The 24,916-nt window shown below is 44.3% G+C and overlaps 1 long non-coding RNA gene across 1 annotated transcript in view; it reads left to right on the top strand.

Moving 5' to 3' along the window:
• Nucleotides 1-3,490: 3,490 nt before the first annotated feature.
• LOC149441698 (uncharacterized) overlaps nucleotides 3,491-24,916 on the top strand; it is a 96,106-nt gene continuing 74,680 nt past the window's right edge. The window contains exon 1 of the long non-coding RNA XR_016307305.1: nucleotides 3,491-3,528. This is a non-coding gene — a long non-coding RNA (uncharacterized LOC149441698). The remainder of the gene's footprint in view (nucleotides 3,529-24,916) is intronic.

The following is a 24,916-nucleotide window of genomic DNA, read 5'->3' on the forward strand; positions in this document are numbered from 1 at the left end:
TGGTTATCTCCAAGAAACAGGTACAGTGTATTATATGTTTTTAATGCAAGTGTAACAAAGCAAACCTGAAGTCTCAGATAATTATCTATTTCTGCACATAGACCTTCATGCCTACACCACAGGCCACCTATGTAGTAAGGTTCATGACAGATGTTGCCAAGCCCCGGTTCACACTAATGCGGTGTGGCACATTGCATGTGATTCATACAGAAACCAGACCACTTTCCTGTGCAAATCACATGCGATGTCTGTGTGGTGCAATTTGAGCCGTACATTGCATCCGCATTGCATTTATTGGGCCCGTATAACCACCCTAGAAATAAAAACAGACATTTGGTAGTGGCCAGATGAAAAAAATCGATTGCTAGTTGTTCCAAGAACTTTGTTGTTGGTTTACCTGTCAATCTTGCTTAACAAAGAAAAATTCCCAGCTCACTTACCAGCCAGCCTGCAACAAACCAATATGTCCTGTCTAACAGTTTACATTAAAAGCAGGGGTTTAGTTTGCACACATTTGCAAGTATATGCATAAGCTGCAGCGACCACTTCACGGTACCCCAGTGTACTTCAGTCCTATGAATTTTGAGAGCCTCCAAAGTTGGAGCACATATTTACCAATGGAGAAGTTAAGGGCAGGTATGCCTGGAGGGAGCCCACCCCTCCTTTTAGGCTCCATTCACACTTGAGTGTTTTGTAGTTTGAAGCTCCAAAAACACTCGAACTTAAAAAAATCAATTTTTCTTTATTGTTCCTGTTCGCGCGATCATGTGTGTACAGTCACCATAGAGAACAATTGATTTTTAAGTTTGCACCAATTAACCAATAGTTAAAACAAATGGCAACCACCGCAACCTATAACTGGCCTTTGCAGCGAGGAGTACATGGAAGGGTGACGCATGTCCAACAACAACAAAGACAAATTCCCGGCTTACTTACCAGCCAGCCTGCAACAAACTGATTTGTCCTGTCTAACAGTTCACGTTAAAACCAGGGGTTTAGTTTGCACACATTTGCACATACATGCCTAAGCTGCAGCGCCACTTCATGGCACCCCAGTGTACTGCAGTCCTAGCTCTATAAATGTTTCTTTGTTGCGGTTTGACATGCGTCGCCCTTCCATGTGCTCATTGCTGCAAAGGCCAGTTATACAGTAGATCGGGGTGGTTGCCATTTGTTTCTACTGAAGATTTACAGGTATACTCAGCACATATGAAAACTTTAATCAGGGGTGTGGTAATTTTTGAAAAAACTCCTTTTCCAAGGACAAAATCGGGGTCCCAATCTAGTTGTCCCTCATGACAATCTACTTGTCCATATAAAAAAAATACATTTTAACCAAAACTGTATTTAAATCTGGGGATTTTAAAAACAAAAGGGGCTTTATGGCGACTTAAACGTGTAATAATGTTAACATTGCGCTGTTTTATCTCCTCCTCCCCTGTCTCCAGCACCGCACCCGGGAACTAGCAGGGAGGGTAGAGACCTTGCAGTGTAATGAGCACCGATTGGGTGCTCGTCAGGATAGGGGAGTGTCAGGCTTATCCTTTATCCCTCTCACTGCCAGAGCCCTTTTTGCGTTTTTTTTGCACCCCTTTAAGAAATCATTTTAGGCCTGAAGACTACATAAACCCCCCAAAAACATGACATATTTTCTGAAAGCAGAGACCCTAGAGAACAAAATAATGGTAGTTCCAATATTTTATGTCACACGATATTACCACAAAGGTCTAGGAAACGCAAAATTTAAGTAAAAAATGCACTTAATTTTAGGGCACAAAAAAAGCAATAAATTCCTCAATTTTTTTTTTGTAAACTATAAAAGATGATGTTGCACAGAGTACGCAGATATCCAATATGTCAAACCTTGAATTTGCGTGCCCTTGTGAAATGGCGACAAACTTTAGTACCCTATATTTTCTATAGGTGATGCTCTTAAAGCCCCTTATAGGTCATCAGTTTGGTGTTACGGAGGAGGTCTGGTACTAGAATTATTGCTCTCATTCTGGCGTGTGTGGCGATATGAAACGTGTTTTCATGCGTAGGCGCCCCAGCGTGTGCTTTTACGTTTGTACGTGCGTATATGTGGGGGGACTCAAAATGTTTGCACATCACACTGCATTACATTCTGTCTGGGCCTCGATGACCAGGAAATCTTTCAATAGGGACCAAGGAGTGACTTCATAACGTCACTTCCGGGTCAGGACAAGAAGGGGAGCGGAGCGAGTGTCCGCTCTCAGCATAGAAACTCATTGAAAACTGAGCATGTGCAGAAGCTGCCAACACTGCTCTGCAAAATCCCCAACTGTACTGGGGACATGGACAGATGGGGGAGATAGAGAATAGCAGGATCAACAATTTAAACTTGGGCTTCAGAGTTTGACAGGCAGCATCGCCTGAGAGACTTGTCCATTGAGATCAAGAAGGCCACAACCGTGAGCCAAACACTTGCAGAGTGGTCCAGCAATGTAATACCGTCATGCTGCAATGTAAAGCAAAGTAAAAAAAAAAAACCCAGACAGCTGCTACTAAAACGCCTTCTAAAAAGCAGTCTACCTCAGATCACTTTTCAGAGGGTGGTAAGCATTACAGCCAATGTGAAAGAGCCCTAACAGAGGGATAATGACTGTAAAATGTCTGGACAAGCCATGTAGATGTTTAGACATTTATGTGAAGCTGAACACCTAAATACATAATTTTTTTTAAATACCTAAACCTAAGTACTCAAGTCTGACCTGGTGTCAGCCTCTCACAGCCTCTGTACAGCAGAGCTCAGACTGGGGGCGGTGGAAGCAGCACTATAAGTCAGTTGAGTTTTAGTGCTCATGGACTAACAAAGAACATGCTGATTGGAGGAGACAGCAGAGTAACAGAGATGAGCTCATCAGTCTGTTGCTTCTGCTTTCACTGTCCAGTTACAGGCTGGGAGAGAGGCAAAACCTGTAAGCTTTACTGAACTATCTGGAGTTCAGCCTTAAAGTGTACTTGTATGGATACCGATTTACTGCTTTGCATGCATTAGTAGGCAACCTTAGGTGCCGGCATGTAGTTGCAGCTGTCTACTAGGGGGCTCAAAAACTCTAGACTTCTTGGTATGCAAATTCTGACTTCAGCTATGAAGTCAGTGCTTTGGTTCACCCCCCTTAACTTCCTGCACCTCATTATTGGGTATTAAGATAATCATCACTGGTATGTTGGTGTGCAGTTTTTAATGAAGGTCTCTTAGTGGTAAAAACAAGTGCTAATCTTTAAGGACAACCTCATTTTTTTTTTCTTTAATTAGTTGCCCTCAGGCCGCTGAGTTGTGCTCACTAGGTGTTGTGATTCCCCCTCGCCTCTGATCCTGTGACCTTCATGTACTGCGCATGTCTGCTATGACCAATTCATTTGTATGAGAGAGCTGTACTCTCAGTGACTGCTGGAGGCCCCATGAGTGCAGCTCTCCCATAGTAATGAATGGGACTGTGGCATGCATTGCACTTTCTGTAGCAGCTGTTTGCAGAGAGAGACTGAAAATCATTGAAGTGGAAGGTAAGTACAAAACCTAGAAGGCAGCACTTAGGGGGCCGGAGACAATTAATTAAAAAAAAATATATTTTTTTTTCTTTAAAGCTGATGTAGTCATACTATACTAAGAAGGATTGAAGTACATAACCCTCCTTCACTTAAACTCATCTCCCTTCCTCTGGGCCATCATTGTCTCTGTCCTGTCCCACCTCTTAGCAACTCCCTGCTTACCTCTGCACCCCCTCCCCCCCCAATCCACAGCTTATCTCTGCACCCCCCCATTCACAGCTCACCTCTGCACTCCCCCATCTACAGCTCACCTCTGCACCCGCCCTGTCCACAGCTCACCTCTGCACCCACCTCATCCACCGCTCACCTCTGCACCCCTCCATCCACAGCTCACCTCTGCACTCCCCCATCCACAGCTCACCTCTGCACCCCCCCATTCATAGCTCACCTCTGCACCCACCTCATCCACCGCTCACCTCTGCACCCCCCCATCTACAGCTCACCTCTGTACCCCTCCATCCACAGCTCACCTCTGCACTCCCCCATCCACAGCTCACCTCTGCACCCCCCCATTCATAGCTCACCTCTGCACCCACCTCATCCACCGCTCACCTCTGCACCCCCCCCATCTACAGCTCACCTCTGCACCCACCTCATCCACCGCTCACCTCTGCACCCCTCCATCCACAGCTCACCTCTGCACTCCCCCATCTACAGCTCACCTCTGTACCCGCCCCATCCACAGCTCACCTCTGCACCCCCCCATTCATAGCTCACCTCTGCACCCCCCCATTCATAGCTCACCTCTGCACCCCCCCATCTAAAGCTCACCTCTGCACTCCCCCATCCACAGCTCACCTCTGCACCCGCCCCATCCACAGCTCACCTCTGCACCCGCCCCATCCACAGCTCACCTCTGCACCCACCTCATCCACCGCTCACCTCTGCACCCCTCCACCCACAGCTCACCTCTGCACCCTCCCCATCCACAGCTCACCTCTGCACCCCTCCATCCACAGCTCACCTCTGCACTCCCCCATCTACAGCTCACCTCTGCACCCCCCATTCACAGCTCACCTCTGCACTCCCCCATCTACAGTTCACCTCTGCACCCCCCATTCACAGCTCACCTCTGCACTCCCCCATCTACAGCTCACCTCTGCACCCCCCCATTCATAGCTCACCTCTGCACCCCCCCATCTACAGCTCACCTCTGCACTCCCCCATCTACAGCTCACCTCTGCACCCCCCCCCCATTCACAGCTCACCTCTGCACTCCCCCATCTACAGCTCACCTCTGCACCCCCCCATCCACAGCTCACCTCTGCACTCCCCCATCTACAGCTCACCTCTGCACCCCCCCATCCACAGCTCACCTCTGCACTCCCCCATCCACAGCTCACCTCTGCACTCCCCCATCCACAGCTCACCTCTGCACTCCCCCATCTACAGCTCACCTCTGCACCCCCCCATTCACAGCTCACCTCTGTACTCCCCCATCTACAGCTTACCTCTGCACCCCCCCATTCATAGCTCACCTCTGCACTCCCCCATCTACAGCTCACCTTTGCACCCACCCCATCCACAGCTCACCTCTGCACCCCCCCATCCACAGCTCACCTCTGCACCCCCCCATTCATAGCTCACCTCTGCACCCGCCCCATCCACAGCTCACCTCTGCACCCACACAGTGAATTTCACTGTTATAAACAGCAATTTTTTTCTGAATAAAATCCATTCAGTGTTTACTATTGTGGTTAGCTGTGATTAGCCACAACTAATCTCATGGTACAGATGTGCTGTCTTTGGCCCTGTCTGTACCATGTGATCACTGTGACCAATCACAGTAGTACACAGTGAATTGCATGATTGGACATCATCCATTGTCCACCATTGTCATGTGATATGCTGTGATTGAGCACATATGGTATCGGCAAGGGGCTGGTACACTGATCTGTCCCCGAACACAGTGGGCGACAGATCGCGTCACAGCGCAGCTCAGGGTGCATTCTGGGGAGGACCCAGAACGGCAAATGTCCTGCTCATCCATCATTTTACTGTAGGCCAGGCGGGAAGGTGTTGAACAATATTGGCTATTAGCTTTATGTGGTTCCACAAGGAGCATACAGTGTGTGTGTGTGTGTGTGTGTGTGTGTGTGTGCGTGTGTGTGTGTGGTTGGCACTTGGTTCTCACCTCTTCCTCTCCATGCCTGTGGCCAAGGCTGCGTGGTTATCCTCCAAAATTGCCGGCTCCCATCTCGAGGATCCCAGTGTCGCTACGCTCCCCCGCCAGATATTTGAGTGCAGTTTTGTTGGTCTTAATATACACGTTTTTAACGATTTACTACACTGTGCAGAGTTTGTGCTGTTTTGTTTGGTGTCTTTGTGCTGCAGTGCGGGTGTACATGCGGTTTTCCTGCGGGTTACCCATAGTTTCCTGTAAACTTTCTATTATGTCCCGGATTTTTGGCATATTTTCTGAAAGCTCACCAAAGATGCAGCATGCAGGAATTTCTGTGCTCTTTCAGAAAATGAGCAAAATACACAGGACAAAATACATTGCAGAAAGTCTATGGGAAACCACAGGTAACCGCACAAAAACCGCATGTACACCCGCGCTGCAGCCATACTGTAGCAGTGTGAAATGACCCTTACCTGAAATGTGTCATGCCCAGGGGCGGACTGACCATTTGGAAACTCGGGCACTGCCCGAGGGCCCGGGGTCAGTAGGGGGCCCCATGAGATGCCCCTGGTACCTTTTTCATAGGCTTTTTTGAGTTTGGTCAAGGACACAGGGGCCCCATGATCCCCTATTGCCCGGGGGCCCCATGAGTTGTCAGTCCGCCCCTAGTCATGCCTTAATAATTCACATTCTCAAAGACTAATACCTTATTACACCTGAACCTGTACTTTCCTTTAACTCCCCATTTGAGCCTAAAATGCTGCCTCTGCCGCATGGAAATCTTAAGCAGTGTGATCAGCCTACCTGAGTTCCCCACTACTGGACTACAGGACACCACCCTTAATGTTTTGGGGATGAGGAGGGGGAGATGTTCTGTAGTCTAGCAGAGAAGGCTGATAACATTACTTTGTATTTTAGGGCAGTAGAGGAATTGTGTTGTCGGCTCAAAAAGGAAATTAAAAGCTCACTGGATTTTTGGTAGATCAAGGGGTTTTCTATACTTGCAGCATTTTTATAGATAAAACACGGATACTTTGTATATACTGCAGAAATGTAAAAAAATATTTGTAACCGCAGTTCGCAGCACAAGCGAAGGAGCAGCCGCGTGGACAGGGCTGTCATTAGTGATGCTGATGCTGCAGCTGCTCTCCCTCTCCCCGGCCACAGTGAATGGAGGAGCAGCCATGAAGGGAGAGGAGATGAGAGAGAGATATGGACACGGGACACTTGGATGGGGCTGTGTTTGCAATCACAGTGATCTGGAGGTGAGCCCCGCCCACCACCCCAGGATACAGGACAATGTGATTGGTCGCTTACACATGTTAATGTTAAACTGCTTGTTGTCCAATTTCATTGAGTGGCCACGTGTCCTCTTGAGTGACCTGAGACTGAACAGTTTCCTCCCAATGGTGGAATCATCATTTAAATATTTGTATATCGCTATCAGATCCCCTCTTAAACGTCTCTTCCCAGGCCTCTTCATCTCGGGTCACCTACCAGCGCTCTTGGCTCCTCTCCTTTGACCAGTGCCCCCAATAACAAGCCGCTTGCAATGGGAGCACTGATGTGTGCTCGCTCCCATGGTCCCCTCTATGCTTCAGTGATCAGCCCCTCCCCCCCCTCTCCACATTGGCTTACTGGCTGTGTTTGACAACAGTGGGAGCCAATGGCTCCAGCTGCTGTGTCACAGCCAATGAGGAGAGAGAGAGACCCAGGATAGCAGAGGCTACCGTGCACAGCACTGGATTGAGAGGGGCTCAGGTGAGTTTTCGGGGGCGGTGGGGGGAGCAGCACATAGAAGGTTTTGTATCATCATTCATAGAATGCACAAAGGTAAAAAAAACCTTCAGCCTTTCCAACCACTTTAAAGGTAAACCGCTTCTCCTCCAATTTCATTGAGTGGCCGCGTGTCCTCTTGAGTGACCTGAGACTGAACAGTTTCCTCCCAATGCCGGAATCACCATTTAAATATTTGTATATCGCTATCAGATCCCCTCTTTGGCGTCTCTTCTGCAGGGAAACTAGGCTTATAGTGTGCAGCCTTTCCTCATAACTGAGCTCCTCCAGCCCCCTTATCAGCTTTGTTACCCTTCTCTGGACTTTCTCCAGTTCCAGCACATCCTTCCTGAGGACTGGTGTCCAGAACTGGACGGCATACTCCAGATGTGGCCAAACCAGAGCTCTGTAAAGTGGAGGAATTATAGATTTATCTCTTGGTATTTCTCGTTTTTAATAATCCCTTGGCCTTGCTTGCTGCAGATTGGCACTGCATGCTATTGCAGAGTCTGTCATTAACTGGGACCCCCAGATCCTTTCCATCCTTGATCCCCCCAGAGGTCCTCCCCCTAGGGCAGGGGTGGGCAATGTGCAGCTCTCCAGCTGTTGCAGAACTACAAGTTCCATCATACCTCTGTCAGTTTTGCAATGTTGGTCTTTGCAATGCCTCATGGGAAATGTAGTTCCACAACAGTTAGAGAGCCGCACATTGCCCACCCCTGCCCTAGGGAGAAGTTTGCATTTATAATTTTTGCTCCCAAGTACGTTACTTTACATTTAGCAGTGTTAAGCCTCATCCGTCATGTAACTGCCCTCCCCTCTAATTTGTTTAGGTCTTCTTGTAAAGTTTCAATATCCTATTGCAGTGTTTCTCAACCTTTTTTCACTCAAGACACCCTTTATAATTATGGACAGTCCCGAGGCACCCTTTATAATTATGGACAGTCCCAAGGCACCCCATTCTAAAATGTGAAAAACTATTCTGATAGTTTTACATAACGCAGCAACATCCACACATGTAGGACACCCAACATTGGAGGTGATTTATTCTTCCACAGCAAATACACTTTTGCACACTGGTACTGACTAGTATTCCAATGTTTCTCTTCTCCCTCAGTTTTTCTCCCATCACTGAGCTAATGTGACCCCCAGCACTGGGGAGGGCCAAACCAGGATTCTGTACAAGCAACCGACATGCTCCTTATGAACTGATTACGTCATTGGTTGTCAGTGTGCCGGTGGTTAGAAGGCTGTAATGGCGCACAATGAAAACCTGTGCCTTTGTGTAACTAAAAGGTTGGCATGTTCCACCTGATGGCTTGTATAAAAGTTTTCGGCAATTTTTAGACATATTGCCAAGGCACCCCTGAAGAAACCTCAAGGCACCCCAGGAGAAACCTCAAGGCACCCCAGGAGAAACCTCAAGGCACCCCAGGGTGCCTAGGCACCCTGGTTGAGAAAGGCTGTCCTATTGTGAAGTTATCGCCCTGCTTATCTTTGTATCGTCAGCAAATACCGAGATTGAACTGTTTATACCGATCTCTATATCATTTATGACCAAGGTAAACTGAACTGGTCCCAAGACAGAGCCCTGGGGTGCCCCACTTACTACTCCAGACCATTCTGAAGATACGTTGTTCATCACCACCCTCTGGACGCGTCCCTGTAACCTGTTTTCCATCCAGGTACATACACTATCATCAATGCCAACAGACCTCAATTTGTGAATTAAGCATTTTTATGGGGTGTCGTGTCAAATGGTTCGCGATATGTAGATACTCCACATCCACAGGCCTTCCTCTATCCAGATTGCAGCGCACTTCATCGTAGAATTTTAACAGGTTGATCCGGCAGGGAAGAATTTTTCATAAACCCATCCTGGGTACTGCTAACGATACTATTTTCACTAGCAACTTCTTGGATATGGTCCTTATCATCCCCTCTGATAGTTTACAGACTATTAACCCCTTCAATACCCGGCACTTTCACCCCCTTCCTGCCCAGGCCAATTTTCAGCTTTTCAGTGCTGTCACACTTTGACAATTGTGCGGTCATGCAACACTGTACCCATATGAAATTTCTATCATTTTTTTCACACAAATAAAGCTTTCCTTTGGTGGTATTTAATCACCACCGGGTTTTTTATTTGTTGCTAAATAAACAGAAAAGAGCCAAATATAAAAAAAATGCGTTTTTATTCATTTATGTTGTAAAATTTTTCAAATAAATAATCTTTCTTCATAAATTTAGGCCAACATGTATTCCTAATGTACTGATGGCTGATCTCATTTCTTGAGGCCCTAAAATGCCCAAACAGTACAAATACCTTCCAAATGGAATAATCTTTCTTCATAAATTTAGGCCAGCCATATATTCTGCTACATTTCTTTGGTGAAAATAAGTGTTTAATATTTAGTCTGTAGGAAAGTTATAGAGTCCACCAACTATGGTGTATATCTCTGAAAATCGATCAATCCTGATGTACTGACAGCTGATTTAATTCCTTGAGGCCCTAAATTCCCAGACAGTACAAATACCTCCCAAATGACCCCTTTTTTGGAAAGTAGACAGTCTGAGGCATTTAGTAAGATGCACGGCAAGTTTTTTGAAGTTGTAATTTTTTTGTCACAGTTTTTTGGAAAATGGAGAATTTGAAACATTTTTTTTTTCACACTTTGTTTTTTTTTTTTTACAAATTGTCACCAGTGCAGTACAGCGCCATCATATAACAAACTGAGCAAAGCAATATAATGTTACCATAGTAATATTGTACTACAATCAGGATTTTTTTTTTTACACATTATGACTGCTTATACCAGTTAATTTCACTGATGATTGGTATAAGCAACCATTTTTGCTGAATTAAATTGATTCATTCTGTATTTACCATTGTGGTTCACTGTGATTGGCCCTATCTGTACCAAATGATATGTGACCAATCACAGAGATCATGTCCAATCACAATATTCCCAACGCACAATTTCCTGGTGATCGCTGTTCGGTATAGCTGGGTGCTGCAGGGATCACAGGCTGGGAACCTTGTACACTCAATGTGAAGAAATGTCACCAGCACACCAAGGGTTCCTCAAACTGGTCCAGAGTTTTATTCTGTGGTCACGTAGTGCAAGCAAAAGCAGTGTTTTGGAGCCACGCAGGGCCCATCATCGGGCAATAAATCTTTGGATCTGTTTAAGGAATCCTTGGTTTGCTGGTGACATTTCTTCACAATCACAGAGATCAACACAATAGTCATGTGATCTGCTGTGATTGGTCACAGCGATCACACGGTACCGGCAGTGGCTGGTACACTGATCGGGTGACAGATCTCACCCCAGCCCGGCCCATTCCTGGAGAGCAGGGCAGCACAGTGGCTAAATGGTTAGCACTTCCACCTGGCAGTACTAGGGTTGTTGGTTCGAATCCCAGCCACGGCACTTCCTGCCTGGAGTTTGCATGTTCTCCCTGTGTCTGTGTGGGTTTCCTCCAAGTACTCTGGTTTCCTGTCACACTCCAAAGACATGCTGGTAGGTGAATTGGCTCCTGTCTAAATTGTCCCTAGTATGTGTATGTATGAATGTGAGTTAGGGACCTTAGATTGTACACCCCTTGAGGGTCAGGGACTGATGTGAATGTACAATATATATGTAAAGCGCGGAGTAAATTGACGGCACTATATAAGTACCTGGAATAAATAAAAGTCATATGACATCCACTGGAAATGGTGAATGTCCTTCCCGACCGGGCAAGAAGTGGTTATCAGGTTGGTCTGGACTTTTCATAAACCCATGCTGGTTACTACTAAAGATACTATTTTCATTAGCAAATTCTTGGATATGATCCCTTCCCTCCTATAGTTTACATACTATTGATGTAAGGTTGATTGGCTTGTAGTTTCCTGGTATGTATCTCGGTCCTTTTTTGAATATTAGAACCACGTTAGCTTTCTTCCAGTCTGCTGGTACCATTCCTGTTAGTAAGCTGTCCTTAAGGATTAGGAGCAACGGACTAGCAATGACTTGGCTAAGTTCTTTGAGGACTCTCGGGTGTAAGCTGTCTGGTCCTGGTGATTTGTTCACATTAAAGGATAAGTTCACCTTTGGGAACATGTTACATGTTCCATCCGTTTTTAGGGTGGAACATGTAACATGTTCCTATAGCTGCAGCCACGGCCACCGCCCCCCCTTCCCCCTCCCTCTGACAGATAATATGGGGAGAAGTTTCCCCATACCATCTATCAAATTCAAAAACAGTGTGGCCGTTCGGGGCTCTGCCCACATGGCCGCATCATTCATTCACTGACTTACATGAGTAAATGAACTACAAGTCCCAACAGCCTTAGCAGCTGTGGGCTTGTAGTTTTCACTGAACTACCACAACACTGTGGAGCACCATGGTAGTTCATTGAAGCTTCCTGTCAGAACATCCCGTACAGCTAGCAGATATTTTGACAGGTCTGTAGGAGACCTACATGGCATCAACGATCTACTGATTGCTGGTGAAGTGCTTTCCAGACTCCTTTGTACGAAAATAATAAATGCACATTTTTTTCCCTGCCAAAAAATATGCATTTATTATTTTTGTCCAAAAAGTGAACTTATCCTTTAAGTTTTATCAGTCTTTTAAGAACAGTTTTATCAGTCTTCTAAGAACACTTCCGTTAGCCATGAAGGCACACTCCTTTCTGTGTTGCTAACAGTACCATCTTGTCTATTATACCCCCTCCTTTTTCATAGTAAATACTGAGGAAAAGAACTCGATTAAAACATTTGCCTTCTTCCTGTCACGTGAAACCAACGTCCCCTGACTATCTCTAGAGCAGTGTTTCTCAACTCCAGTCCTCATGGACCCCCAACAGGTCATGTTTTCAGGATTTCCCTCAGATGAAACAGCTGTGGTAATTACTAAGGCAGTGAAACTGATCAAATCACCTGTGCAAAATAATGGAAATCCTGAAATCATGACCTGTTGGGGGTCCATGAGGACTGGAGTTGAGAAACACTGCTCTAGAGGGACCAATATGCTTTGATTTTACCTTTTTACTATATATATATATATTTTTTTTTTTTAAATAGTTTGCGGTTCTTTTTTTTCTCCTCTGCTATGTGTCTCTTGTGGTCTATTTTTGCAGCCCTGATCACACATTGTTTATTGCATTTTTTGTAGCGCTGGAATGTTGACAGTGTCCCCTCGGCTTTCTATTTTATGATGAATAGTTTTTTCTCTTTAATGTGCCTTTTTACACTTGAATTTAGAAACCCAGGTTTTTCTCTGGTTTTTTTAATATTTGTTGCCCAGTGACACACACTGCCTAATGCCTGTATTTAAGATATTCTTAAAGCACTCTCACTTTTTCTCCATGTTTTTTGTTTCTAGAATATCATCCCATTTAACATCATGGAGTATGGAGCACAGTTTGGTAAAGTTGGCTCTCTTCTCATTTAACCACTTTAATACCAGGCGTTTTCTGACACTTTTTGTTAGAAAAGATCTTAGAACCCCGAATATTATATATGATTTTTAAAGCAGGGGCCCTAGAGAATAAATTGGGGGGTGTTGCAATTTTGTAATGTGACATGGTATTTGCACAGTGGTTTTTCAAACACAATTTTTTTTGGGGGAAAAAATTCACTTGTTTGAATTTAAAAGCACAAAACACAATATAATACCCAATTGTTGCTAAAATGAATTCAAAATTATTTACTACAGGTATTGTATAGCGCCGTCAATGTACGCAGCGCTTTACATAGACATATACACACACACACACACATATATATATATATATATATATATATATATATCTTGTACATTTGCATGAATCCCTAACCCTCGAGCTTACAATCTAGGGTCCTTAACTCCTATTCACACATACACATCCTAGGGCCAATTTAGACAAGATCCAATTATCTACCAGCATGTCTTTGGAGTGTGGGAGGAAGCCGGAGTACACAGAGGAAACCCATGCAGGCACAGGGAGAACATGCAAGCTCCAGACAGGTGGTGCCATTGTTGGGATTCAAGCTAATATAAAAGATTTTACGTTAAGTAAATAGATACCAAACATGTCACGTTTTAAAATTGCTCTGGCGACAAACGACTTAAATTTTACTATCCATAGGTGGCGCTTTAAAAGCCTTTACAGGTTACTACTTTAGATTTACTCAGGAGTTCTGGTGCTAGGATTACTGCCCTTGATCTGACGTTCACGGTGATACCTCAGATGTGTGGAACAATCACTATTTGCATGCGTGCTGGACCTGCGTGTGCGTTCGCCTTTGCACGCAAGCATGGTGGGATGGGGGGTGCTTTAAAATATTTTAATATTTATATTTTTACACTGTTGCTTTACGTTTTTTTTAAATCATTTTTATTGTTATCCCAGGGAATAGCCATAGGCAGTGACAGGTACACTTTATGGAGAGATCTGGGTCTATCAGATCCCAGATGTTTCCTCTCCACATAAAAGCATCTGATCACACCAGGATCAGTGTGAGCGGACACTTTCCCTATTTAAAAATGGCTCTATTTACATCCAGGAAAACTGGAAGTGATGAATACTCTTCTCTTCTGGTTTCCTATACTATAGAGGTGATCAGAGCCGTTCTGGTCTCTGATTACCTCTAAGGTCAGCAGGTGGCCAGTGGGACAGGAGTGTCCAAAAGAACTGTGGAGGGGGAGGGGGGTTAGGAAGGGGTTGGGAGGAATGTCACCTCCTGCCATCCAGCGGCTAATTAGCTGCTAGGATTGCTTTTATGAGAAAGCTCTAAAAAACATTACTGGGATGATACCTGCGGCTGTGGGCATCCACCCGGTATGACCAATGGCAGTCCAGCGATGTATGGGTACGTCACTGTTTATCAAGTGCTTAATGTACACGTCCTACCCTCGTGTCTGTTTTTCCTGTGCTTTATGGTGAGCACAACTGCCCTGTGATCAAGTTGTTATCCCATGTGTAAGTTATCCCTTCTTCCACTTCTGCTGTCAGCTCTGTGTTGTTTGTTATTAGTAGGTCTAGCAGAGCCTTGTTTCTAGTTGGGGCGTCCATCAACCGGCCCATAAAAATTGTCCCGCAAGACATTTAAGAAGTGCCAAGCCTTAGAGGAGTGAGCAATTCCATCTGCCCGGTCAATATCTGGACAATTAAAGTCCTCCATTATGATGTCATTGCCCTACCTCACTACCATTTCTAACTGTAAGAGGAGATCAATCTCCTCTTCATTAGGGTGGGGGTCCTGTAGCATCCCCCCACTATTACATTCACCACTTTGTAGCTCCAGCCACAAAGATTCCACCCCCTCCATTGCTCCGTTAACAATATCATCCCTTGTGTTCACTGGCAAATCACTCTTGTTGTACATGCATAACCCTTCCCCTCTTCTACCTACCATTTCCCTTCTGTACAGGGAGTACCCCTGGACAGTCGCCAGCCAATCGTGAGCTATCAAACCATGTCTCTGTTACCCCCCCGAAGTCAAAATCGTCTTCATGCATCAGTAGTACCAGTTCCTCTACTATGCTCCCACTTGATAATTAACCACTTGTCCTCTAGAAGATTTACCCCCCCCCCCCCCATGACCAGGCAATTTCCCACTATGCGGCACTGCGCTACTTTAATTGACAATTGCGTAGTCAAGCAACGCTGTACCCAAACAAAGTGTTTATATTTTTTCACACAAATAGAGCTTTCTTTTGGTGGTATTTGATCACTTTTTTTTTTTATTATTATTATTATATAAAATAAAATAGACCATCAATTTTGAAAAAAAAAAACCCCAATATTTTTTACTTCTATAAAAAATCAAATCTTGAATAAATGTAGGCCAAACTGTATTCTGCTATGTCTAAAGTGTGTATTGATAGGTTTGTGTGAAAGTTCCAGCGTCTACAAACTATGGGATATATACTGGAATGTTTATTTACTTAATACTACTTATAACGGGACGGCAACACTGTGGTGGTCAATCAGACACTGACTGATGCTGGGGGGAACTAACTGCCACTGCAATCACCAGTTCCATTATTACAGTGATCGGTGCTAATAATATGACCGTCACTGTACTAATGACACTGAGCAGGAAGGGGTTAACATCTAAGGCAAACAAGGGGTTATCTATGTACTTAACTTGTGTTTGTGTGTTCTGTGTGTTGCTTTTACTGTGGATCTAGTTGTTTTCATTCCCTACTTAGCAGGGAATGAAAAATAAGCTAGATCGCCTGTCACTGAACACAGCTCTGTGCTGCTTACATTGACAGAGCTGTGTTCTATGAGTGTCAGAGCCGATCGCCGGGTGCCGGCAGCCAATCAACAGCCACCACCCGGTGATTGGCATGTGCTGTGACAAATCAAGCTCCGATGTCCGCTTCGTTTACCACTTACTGGGCCAATTCTGGCATTCCTCTCCTACATATAAACATTTTTTTGCTAGAAATTACTTAGAACCCCCAAACATTTTATATATATATATATATATATATATATATATATATGCAATAACCCTCTTAATTGTGTTCCACTAAAAATCCACCCATGCAGCAAAAACATCCCAATATAATACACAAAAAATCCTCATAAAAAATCAGCCATGCATCAAAAAACATCCCAGTGTAATAAACAAAAGTCCTCTTTCCCATAAATCAGCTTCAATCAAATGGATTAATTCCAGGTTTCCAAGTTCCTTATAGCAACACTGCTGCTCTATTCTGCGCTCACCTCAATTCACAGCCTATCAGGCTAATAAATGCAGTTTATCCCACATGAGGATGAAGGATCCCTTGGATGACCACCACCTTCTTTGGATCTCCACACTCCACTGCGTTTATTAGCCTGATAGGCTGTGAATTGAGGTGAGCGCAGAATAGAGCAGCAGTGTTGCTATAAGGAACTTGGAAACCTGGAATTAATCCATTTGATTGAAGCTGATTTATGGGAAAGAGGACTTTTGTTTATTACACTGGGATGATTTCTGATGCATGGGTGATTTTTTAAGAGGATGTTTTGTGTATTATATTGGGGTGTTTTTGCTGCATGGGTGGATTTTTAGTGGAACACAATTAAGAGGGTTATTGCATGTTTCTGAAAATTGATATATATGCACATGCCGTTTTTGTTTTTAGGGAGCGCAGCACAATAATTTATTTATTTACTATTATATACACTATTATATGAGCTGGGTGTGAAGTGTTTGCGAACCACATATTGTTTTTATTTTTGGTTTACTTTATGTTTTTATTCATTTTTAAAAAATAGTATTTTGTTACACATTCTGAAGGTGAAAGTCACTATATTGGCTCACAAGTTTTTTAAAAAATTTTTTATATATTTGTATTTTTTTATTATTATTATTTTTTTTTTTAGCAGAGGCTCTATAGAATAAAATGTTGGGTGTTGCAATTTTAATGAATCTTATTGCACCCAAACACAATATAATACTCAACAAGAAAAGAAAATCTTAGCACATCTCAGGGAATAGGCGTACGATGCCACATCCAAAATAGTACCAAGACAACAAAAAGGAAATGACTTTCCAAAAATAGGGGACTTTAAAGGCATTGTACTTCAAACTAAGAAAAGCTAGAAATGTTCCCCTGGAACTTTGTATGGCAAAATATACAAAAAATGTGGTTTTTGCCATACAAAGTCCCAGGGGAACATTTCTAGCTTTTCTCGATTTACATACATTGGAATGTCGGCAAAAACAGTCTAAATGGTGGAACATTTTACCATATTGTTTATTTTTGTACTTCAAACTAACAACACAATTTAATAAAACAATATTTTTTGAAGCCCATTAAAAACAATGGTGCATTTTTTTCTCCCAATTCGTTTTTAATAGACTTAAATAAATATTGTTTTATTAAATTGTGTTGTTAGTTTGAAGTACAATGCCTTTAACCACCTTCTGCCCGCCATATAGTACAATGACGGGCGCAAGGTGGTTCTCTCGTTCTGATAGGACGTCATATGACGTTCTTTCATTCTCACTGCGCATGTGCGCCTCAGGGAGCACAGCGCGGCGATCGCCGGTGCGCTGTGTCCCTCGGACACAGTGGATCATGGAAAGAGCGGAAGATGTCTGCTCGGTCATGTGATCAGCTGTGTCCAATCACAGCTGATCACATGTAAATACGGAAATGCCGGCTATCCGCATTTCTCTCCTCTCGAGCTGTCACGCTGACAGGAGGAGAGGAGAGCTGATAATCAGCTTTCCACAGAGGGGACATGTACACTGATCATCAGGGCAATGATGATCAGTGTGTCCTGATGATCAGTGTGGCCCCAGAAGTGCCACCTGTCAGTGTCCATCAGTGCCAGCAGTCAGTGCTCATCAATGCCACGTGCCAGTGCCACATCAGTGCCACATATCAGTGCATACCAGTGTACATCAATGGCACATATCAGTGCATACCAGTGTACATCAATGCCACATATCAGTGCATACCAGTGTACATCAATGCCACATATCAGTGCCCATCTGAGCTGCCTTTCAATGTCACCCATCAGTGCCACCTATCAATGCCAGTCAGTGCCACATATCAGTGCTGCCAATCAGTGCCACCTATCAGTGCCAGTCAGTGTCGCCTATCAGTGCACATCAGTGCCACCTATCAGTGCCAGTTAGTGCCGCCTATCAGTACCAGTCAGTGCCGCCTATCAGTGCCAGTCAGTGCTGCCTATCAGTGCCGCCTATCAGTGCCATATATCAGTGTCATGTATCAGTGCTGCCTTTCAGTGCCCATCAGTGATGCCTGTCAATGCCCATCAGTGCAACCTATCAGTGCCCATCAGTGCCACCTATCAGTGTCCATTAGTGCAGCCTATCAGTGCCCATCACTGCAGCCTCATTAGCGCACATCAGTGAAGGAGAAAAATCACTTATTTACAAAATTGTATAACAAAAACTAAGAAAAAACTTTTTAAAAAAAAAAAAAAAATTTTCAGTGGTTTTTGGTTTGTTTAAGAAAAAATAAAAATCCCAGAGGTGATTAAATGCCGCCAAAAGAAAGCTCTATCTGTCTCAAACAAATGATAAAAATTTCATATGGATACAGTGTTGCATGACCGCGCAATTGTCATTCAAAGTGTGACAGCGCCGAAAGCTGGAAATTGGCCTGGATGGGAAGGGGGTATAAGTGCCCGGTAGGCGAGGGGTTAAAGTCCCCTATTTTTGGACAATATAATACCTAATTTTTTTATAAAATGTAAAAGATGATGTTACTCCAGGTGAATAGATACCTGACATGTCATGCGTTAATACTGTGTATGCCCGTGGAATGGCGCCAAACTACGGTACTTATAATTCTGCATAGGAGATGCTTTAAACACCTTTACAGGTTACCAGTTTACAGTTACAGAGGCAGTCTGGTTGTAGAATTATTGATGTTATCTGACATACATGACCATATCTCACACGTGTGGTGTGAACACGGCTTACATATGCATGTAGGACTTACCTATACATCCGTATTTACATATAAGTAGGAAGGAACAGGGCGCTGTAACACTGGAAACATTTTTTAAATTGTATTTTATTTATTTTAACTGCTTCTTGACCACTATACCTCTTCCTGACCAGACCTCTCTCTTCCCCTCCCCCCCCCCTCTCTCTCTATCTTCTCTCTCTCTTCCCTCTCTCTCTCCCCTCTATCTTCCCTCTCCCGCCCCCGCTCTCTCTCTCTCCCCTCTATCTTCTCTCTCTCTTCTCTCTCTCCTCCCTTTCTGTCTTCTCTCTCTCTCTTCCCCCCCCCTCTCTCTTCTCTCTTCCCTTTCTCTCTTCCCTCTCTCTCCCTCTCTCCCTCTCTTTCCTGCCTCTCTTCCCTCTCTCTCTCACCTCTCTCTCTCTTCTCTCTCTCTCTTCCCTCTCTCTTGTCTCTCTCTTCCCCCTCTCTCTTCCCTCTTTCTCCTATCTTCCCTCTCTCCTCTCTTCCCTCTCTCTCCTCTCTCTTCCCTCTCTTCTCTCTCTCCATTCCCTTTCTCTCTTACCCCCTATCTCTTCTCTCTTTCTCTCTTCCCTCTCTCTTGCCCCCCCTCTCTCTCTTCCCTCTCTCTCTTCCCCCTCTCTCTCCTCTGTCCCTCTCTCTCCTCTCTCTTCCCTCTCTCCTCTCTCTTCCCTCTCTCACTCCCCTCTTCCCTCTCTCTTTCTCTCTCTCATCTCTCATCTCTCTCTTCTCCCCTCTCTCTCCTCTCTTCTCTATATCTTCTCTTCCTCTCTCTCTCTTCTCACCCTCTCATCTCCCCTCTCTCTCTCGTCTCTCCTCTCTCTTCTCTCCTCTCTCTCTTCTCTCCTCTCTCTATCTTCTCCGTCTCTCTCTCTACCCCCCTCTCTCTCCTCTCTCTCTCTTTCCCTCTCTCTTCTCTCCTCTCTCTCTCTTTCTCTCCTCTCTCCCTTCTCATATCTCGTCTCTTTCCTCTCTCAGTTCTATCTCTTCTCTCATCTCTCTTCTCTCCTCTCTCTCTCTCTCTCTCTTGCTTCTCTCTCTCTTCTCTCCTCTCTCTTCTGTCTCTTCTCTCCTATCGCACTTCTATCTCTTTTCTCCTCTTTCTCTTTTTTCCTCTCTCTTCTGTCTCTTCTCTCCTCTCTCACTTCTATTTCTTCTCTCATCTCTCTCTTCTCTTCTCTCCTCTCCTCTCTCTCTTCTCTCTTTTCATGGAAGAAAGAGAAAGAGGGAAGAGAGGGGGGAAGAGAGAGAGATAGAGGGAAGTGAAAGAGAGAGAGAAAGGGAAGAGAGAGAGGGGGGGAAAGAGAAAAGAGGTAGGGGGAGAAGAGGGGGGGGGAGAGAAGAGAGAGAGGGAAGAGATACAAGGGGCGGGGGGGAGAGACAAAAGTGAGAGAGAAGAGAGAGAGAAAAGGAAGGGGGGGGGAGATATAGAGGGAAGAGAGAGAGAGATGGAAAAGAGAAGCGAGAGACACTTTTATCCATTTCAGTACCGGGCAATTTTCCCCCTTCCTGCCCAGGCCATTTTTCAGGTTTCAGCGATCTCACACTTTGAATGACAATTGCGCGGTCATACAACATTGTACCCAAACTAAAATTTTATCATTTTCTTCACATCACTAGAGCTTTCTTTTGGTGGTATTTAATCATCGCTGGGGTTTTTATTTTTGGCTAAATTAACAACAAAGACCGAAAAGTTTGAAAAAAAAACACGTTTTTCTTTGTTTCTGTTATAAAATTTTGCAAATAAATAATTGTTCTTCATAAATTTAGGCCGAGATGTATTCTGCTACATGTCTTTGGTGAAAGCAACCCAAATTAGGATGTATTTTTTAGTTTGTTGGAAAGTTATAGAGTTCACAAACTATGGGATAGATCTGAATATTGATCAATCCTGAAGTACTGACGGCCAATCTAATTTCTTGAGGTCCAAGAATGTCAGAACAGTACAGATATCCCCCAAATGTCAGGACAGTACAGATATCCCCCAAATGTCAGGACAGTACAGATATCCCCCAAATGTCAGGACAGTACAGATATCCCCCAAATGTCAGGACAGTACAGATATCCCCCAAATGTCAGGACAGTACAGATATCCCCCAAATGTCAGGACAGTACAGATATCCCCCAAATGTCAGAATAGTACAGATATCCTCCAAATGTCAGGACAGTACAGATATCCCCCAAATATCAGAACAGTACAGATATCCCCCAAATGTCAGAACAGCACAGATATCCCCCAAATGTCAGGACAGTACACATATCCCCCAAATGTCAGGACAGGACAGATATCCCCCAAATGTCAGAACAGTACAGATATCCCCCAAATGTCAGGACAGTACACATATCCCCCAAATGTCAGGACAGGACAGATATCCCCCAAATGTCAGGACGGTACAGATATCCCCCAAATGTCAGAACGGTACAGATATCCCCCAAATGTCAGAACTGTACAGATATCCCCCAAATGTCAGAACGGTACAGATATCCCCAAAATGTCAGGACAGTACAGATATCCCCCAAATGTCAGGACAGTACAGATATCCCCCAAATGTCAGGACAGTACAGATATCCCCCAAATGTCAGGACAGGACAGATATCCCCCAAAATGTCAGAACAGTACAGATATCCCCCAAATGTCAGAACAGGACAGATATCCCCCAAATGTCAGAACAGTACAGATATCCCCCAAATGTCAGGACAGTACAGATATCCCCCAAATGTCAGGACAGTACAGATATCCCCCAAATGTCAGGACAGTACAGATATCCCCCAAATGTCAGGACAGTACAGATATCCCCCAAATGTCAGGACGGCACAGATATCCCCCAAATGTCAGGACAGTACAGATATCCCCCAAATGTCAGGACGGTACAGATATCCCCCAAATGTCAGGACAGTACAGATATCCCCCAAATGTCAGGACGGTACAAATATCCCCCAAATGTCAGGACAGTACAGATATCCCCCAAATGTCAGGACAGTACAGATATCCCCCAAATGACCCCTTTTTGCAAAGTAGACAGTCCGACGTACTTCATAAGAGGCATGGCGAGTTTTTTGAAGTTGTATTTTTTTTTGTCATAATTTTTCAGAAAATGAAAAAATAAAAAAAATTATTTTCACAATTTTTTTTTTACATACTGTCACCAGTGCAGTACAGCGTCATCATATAACTGGCATGGCGGTGATCAGGGACACTGACTGGTGACAGTGTGAAAAAAAATATATATATATATTTTTTTTTTATTATTATTTTTTTATTTTAAATTTTTTTAATAATTTTTTTTCTTTTTTTTAAGATTTTTTTTCATATTTCACTATGTCCAAAGTAGTACAATGTTACCATAGTAACATTGTACTACTTTGGGGAAGTGATCAGTATTTTTTTTTTTTTTTTACACAATTTGCTTATAGCAAAGAATTACTTTGCTATAAGTAAGCATTTACCTGAATGACATCAATTCATTCAGGGCATTTTTTTTTTGTTTTTTTTTTTGTGCTTAGCTGTGATTTGGCCACAGCTAATCACATGACGTGCATGTGATTAGCTGTGACCATTCACAGCTAGACACTAGTATACAATGGATGGCATGAATGAAGCAGGTCACATGGTACCGGTAACAGGAGCCAGTACTCAGATCTGTAATCGGCCGTGTCCGAGGTACATGGCCGGTGACAGATCGCGCCGCTGCACGGCTCTGCAAGCACGCGAACTCGGAAAGTAAATACATTTTTGCGGACGCCATTTGGCCATAGGCCGGGCGTCAAATGGTTAATTTGTATGCAGTCAGGCCGAACCTTCCACTACAAGGGAAGGGAAAGCTAAAGGATTGGACACAGCTGATCACATGGTAAAAGGCTGCTCAGATTGGCCCTTTTCCTGGACATATGATCAGCTGTTGCTGAAGGACACAGCGATCAGAGAAATCTTCATTTTAATGTATTTGCTTCTCACCTACAAATAATAAATATATATATTATTTCCATTTCTAATACTATTATTGCCATTATTATTAGGATTATTATCTTTATAAATATTATTTCTATTATTAATATTATTATGATAGTTGTGGATATTGTTGGAATTATTATTATCATTGCTATAAATAATAATATATCAGCATTATCACGCCAATACTAAGGAGGCGAAGCAGCCATCTTGGATAATGCGTTGGCTGGGAATCGAACCCAGGTCAGCTGCTTGGAAAACAGCTATGCTTACCACTACACCACCAACGCAAGGTTGCCTTTTTTTGGGGTGTGAGAGGAAACCGGAGTACCCGGAGGAAACCCACGCAGGCACAGGGAGAACATGCAAACTCCATGCAGATAGGGTCCTGGTCGGGATTTGAACCAAGGACCCCAGTGCTGCAAGGCTAACCACTAAGCCTCTGTGCTGCCCATATTTTGCCTCTGATGTATAAGGCCCTCCCCCGCTGAGCAGGTAAATCAGTGATATCCAGTAGAGATTAGAGATGATGTCTTCAGCTGTACATTATTCGGTGGGCGGGGTCATTGATGTCCATCATGAGTGTCCTGTCTATGAACAGCTTTCTCTCTTCCCTCTCTCTTCTCTCTCTTCTCTCTCTCTTCTCTCTCTATCGCTGCCTCTTCCCTCTATCTCTCTCCTCTCTTCCCTCTCTCTTTCTCTCTTCCCCCCCCCCCCCATCTCTCTTCTCTACTCTCTCTTCTCTCTATTCTCTCTCTCCCTCTCTCACTTCTCTTCTCTCCTCTATTCTCTCCTCTCTCTTCTCTCTCTTCTCTTCTCTCCTCTCTCCTTTCTGTAATCTTTCTCTTCTCTCCTCTCTCTCTTCTCCCCTCTCTCTCTTTTTTCTCTTTTCTTCCCCCCCCCCCCCTCTCTCTCTCTCCTCTCTCTTTTCTCTCTTCTCTCGCTTCTATCCTCTCTCTCGTCTTTCTTTTCTCTTTTATCTCGCTTCTATCTCTCTTGTCTTTCTTTTCTCTCCTCTCTCTCTTCTCTCCTCTTTCTCTTCTCTCTCATCACTCTTCTCCCCCCCCCCCTCTTCTCTTCTCTCTCTCTCCTCTCCTATCTCTCTTCTCTCCTCTCTCTCTTCTCCTCTTGCTCTTCTCTCCTCTCTCTCGTCTCTTCTCTCTTGCTCTTCTCTCTCTCTCTCTCTTCTCTCCTTTCTCTCATCTTTCTATTCTCTCCTCTCTCTCTTCTATCCTCTCTCTTTCTCTCTCTTCTCTCCTCTCTCTCTTCTATCTCTTTTCTCCTCTCTCCCCTTTCTCCTCTCTTCTCTCCTCTCCTCTCTCTCTCTCTTCTCTCCTCTTTCTCCTCTCTTCTCTCCTCTCCTCTCTCTCTCTCTTCTCTCCTCTCTCTCTTCTCTACTTTCTCTGTTCTCTCTCTTCTCTCCTCTCTCTCTTCTTTCTCTTCTCTCCTCTCTCTTTTCTCTCCTCTTTCTCTCCTCTCTCTTCTCTCCCCTCTCTTCTGTCTCTTCTCTCCTCTCTTTCTTCTCTCCTCTGTCTTGTCTCTTCTCTCCTCTCTCTTCTCTTCTCTCCTCTCTCTCTTTTCTCTCTTCTCTCGCCTCTCTCCTCTCTCTTCTCTCCTATCTCCCTTCTCTCCTCCCCCTCCCCCCTTTTCTCTCCCCTCCCTCTCTTTTCTCTCTCTCTCCTCCCTCTCTCTTTCTTCTCTCTCTCCCCCCTCTCTCTCTTCTCTCTCTTCCCTCTTCCCCCCCTCTCTCTCTTCTCTCCTCTCTCCTCCCTCTCCTCTCCTCTCTCTTTTCTCTCTTCTCTCGCTTCTCTCCTCTCTAATCTCTCTTCTCTCCTCCACTCACACCTTCTCTTTCCTCCCTCTCTTTTCTCTAATGTTTCTTTTCTCTCCTCTCTCTCTTCTCCCCTCTCTCTCTTCTTTCTCTTTTCTCCCCTCCCCCTCTCTCTCTCCTCTCCTCTCTCTTTTCTCTCTTCTCTCGCTTCTATCCTTTCTCTCGTCTTTCTTTTCTCTCCTCTTTCTCTTCTCTCTCATCACTCTTCTCTCCCCCCCCCTTCTCTTCT

The sequence above is a fragment of the Staurois parvus genome, unplaced genomic scaffold, assembly GCF_062004578.1.
Source record: "Staurois parvus isolate SC_StPar_1 unplaced genomic scaffold, SC_StPar_1.0 ptg000957l, whole genome shotgun sequence".
Taxonomy (NCBI): domain Eukaryota; kingdom Metazoa; phylum Chordata; class Amphibia; order Anura; family Ranidae; genus Staurois; species Staurois parvus.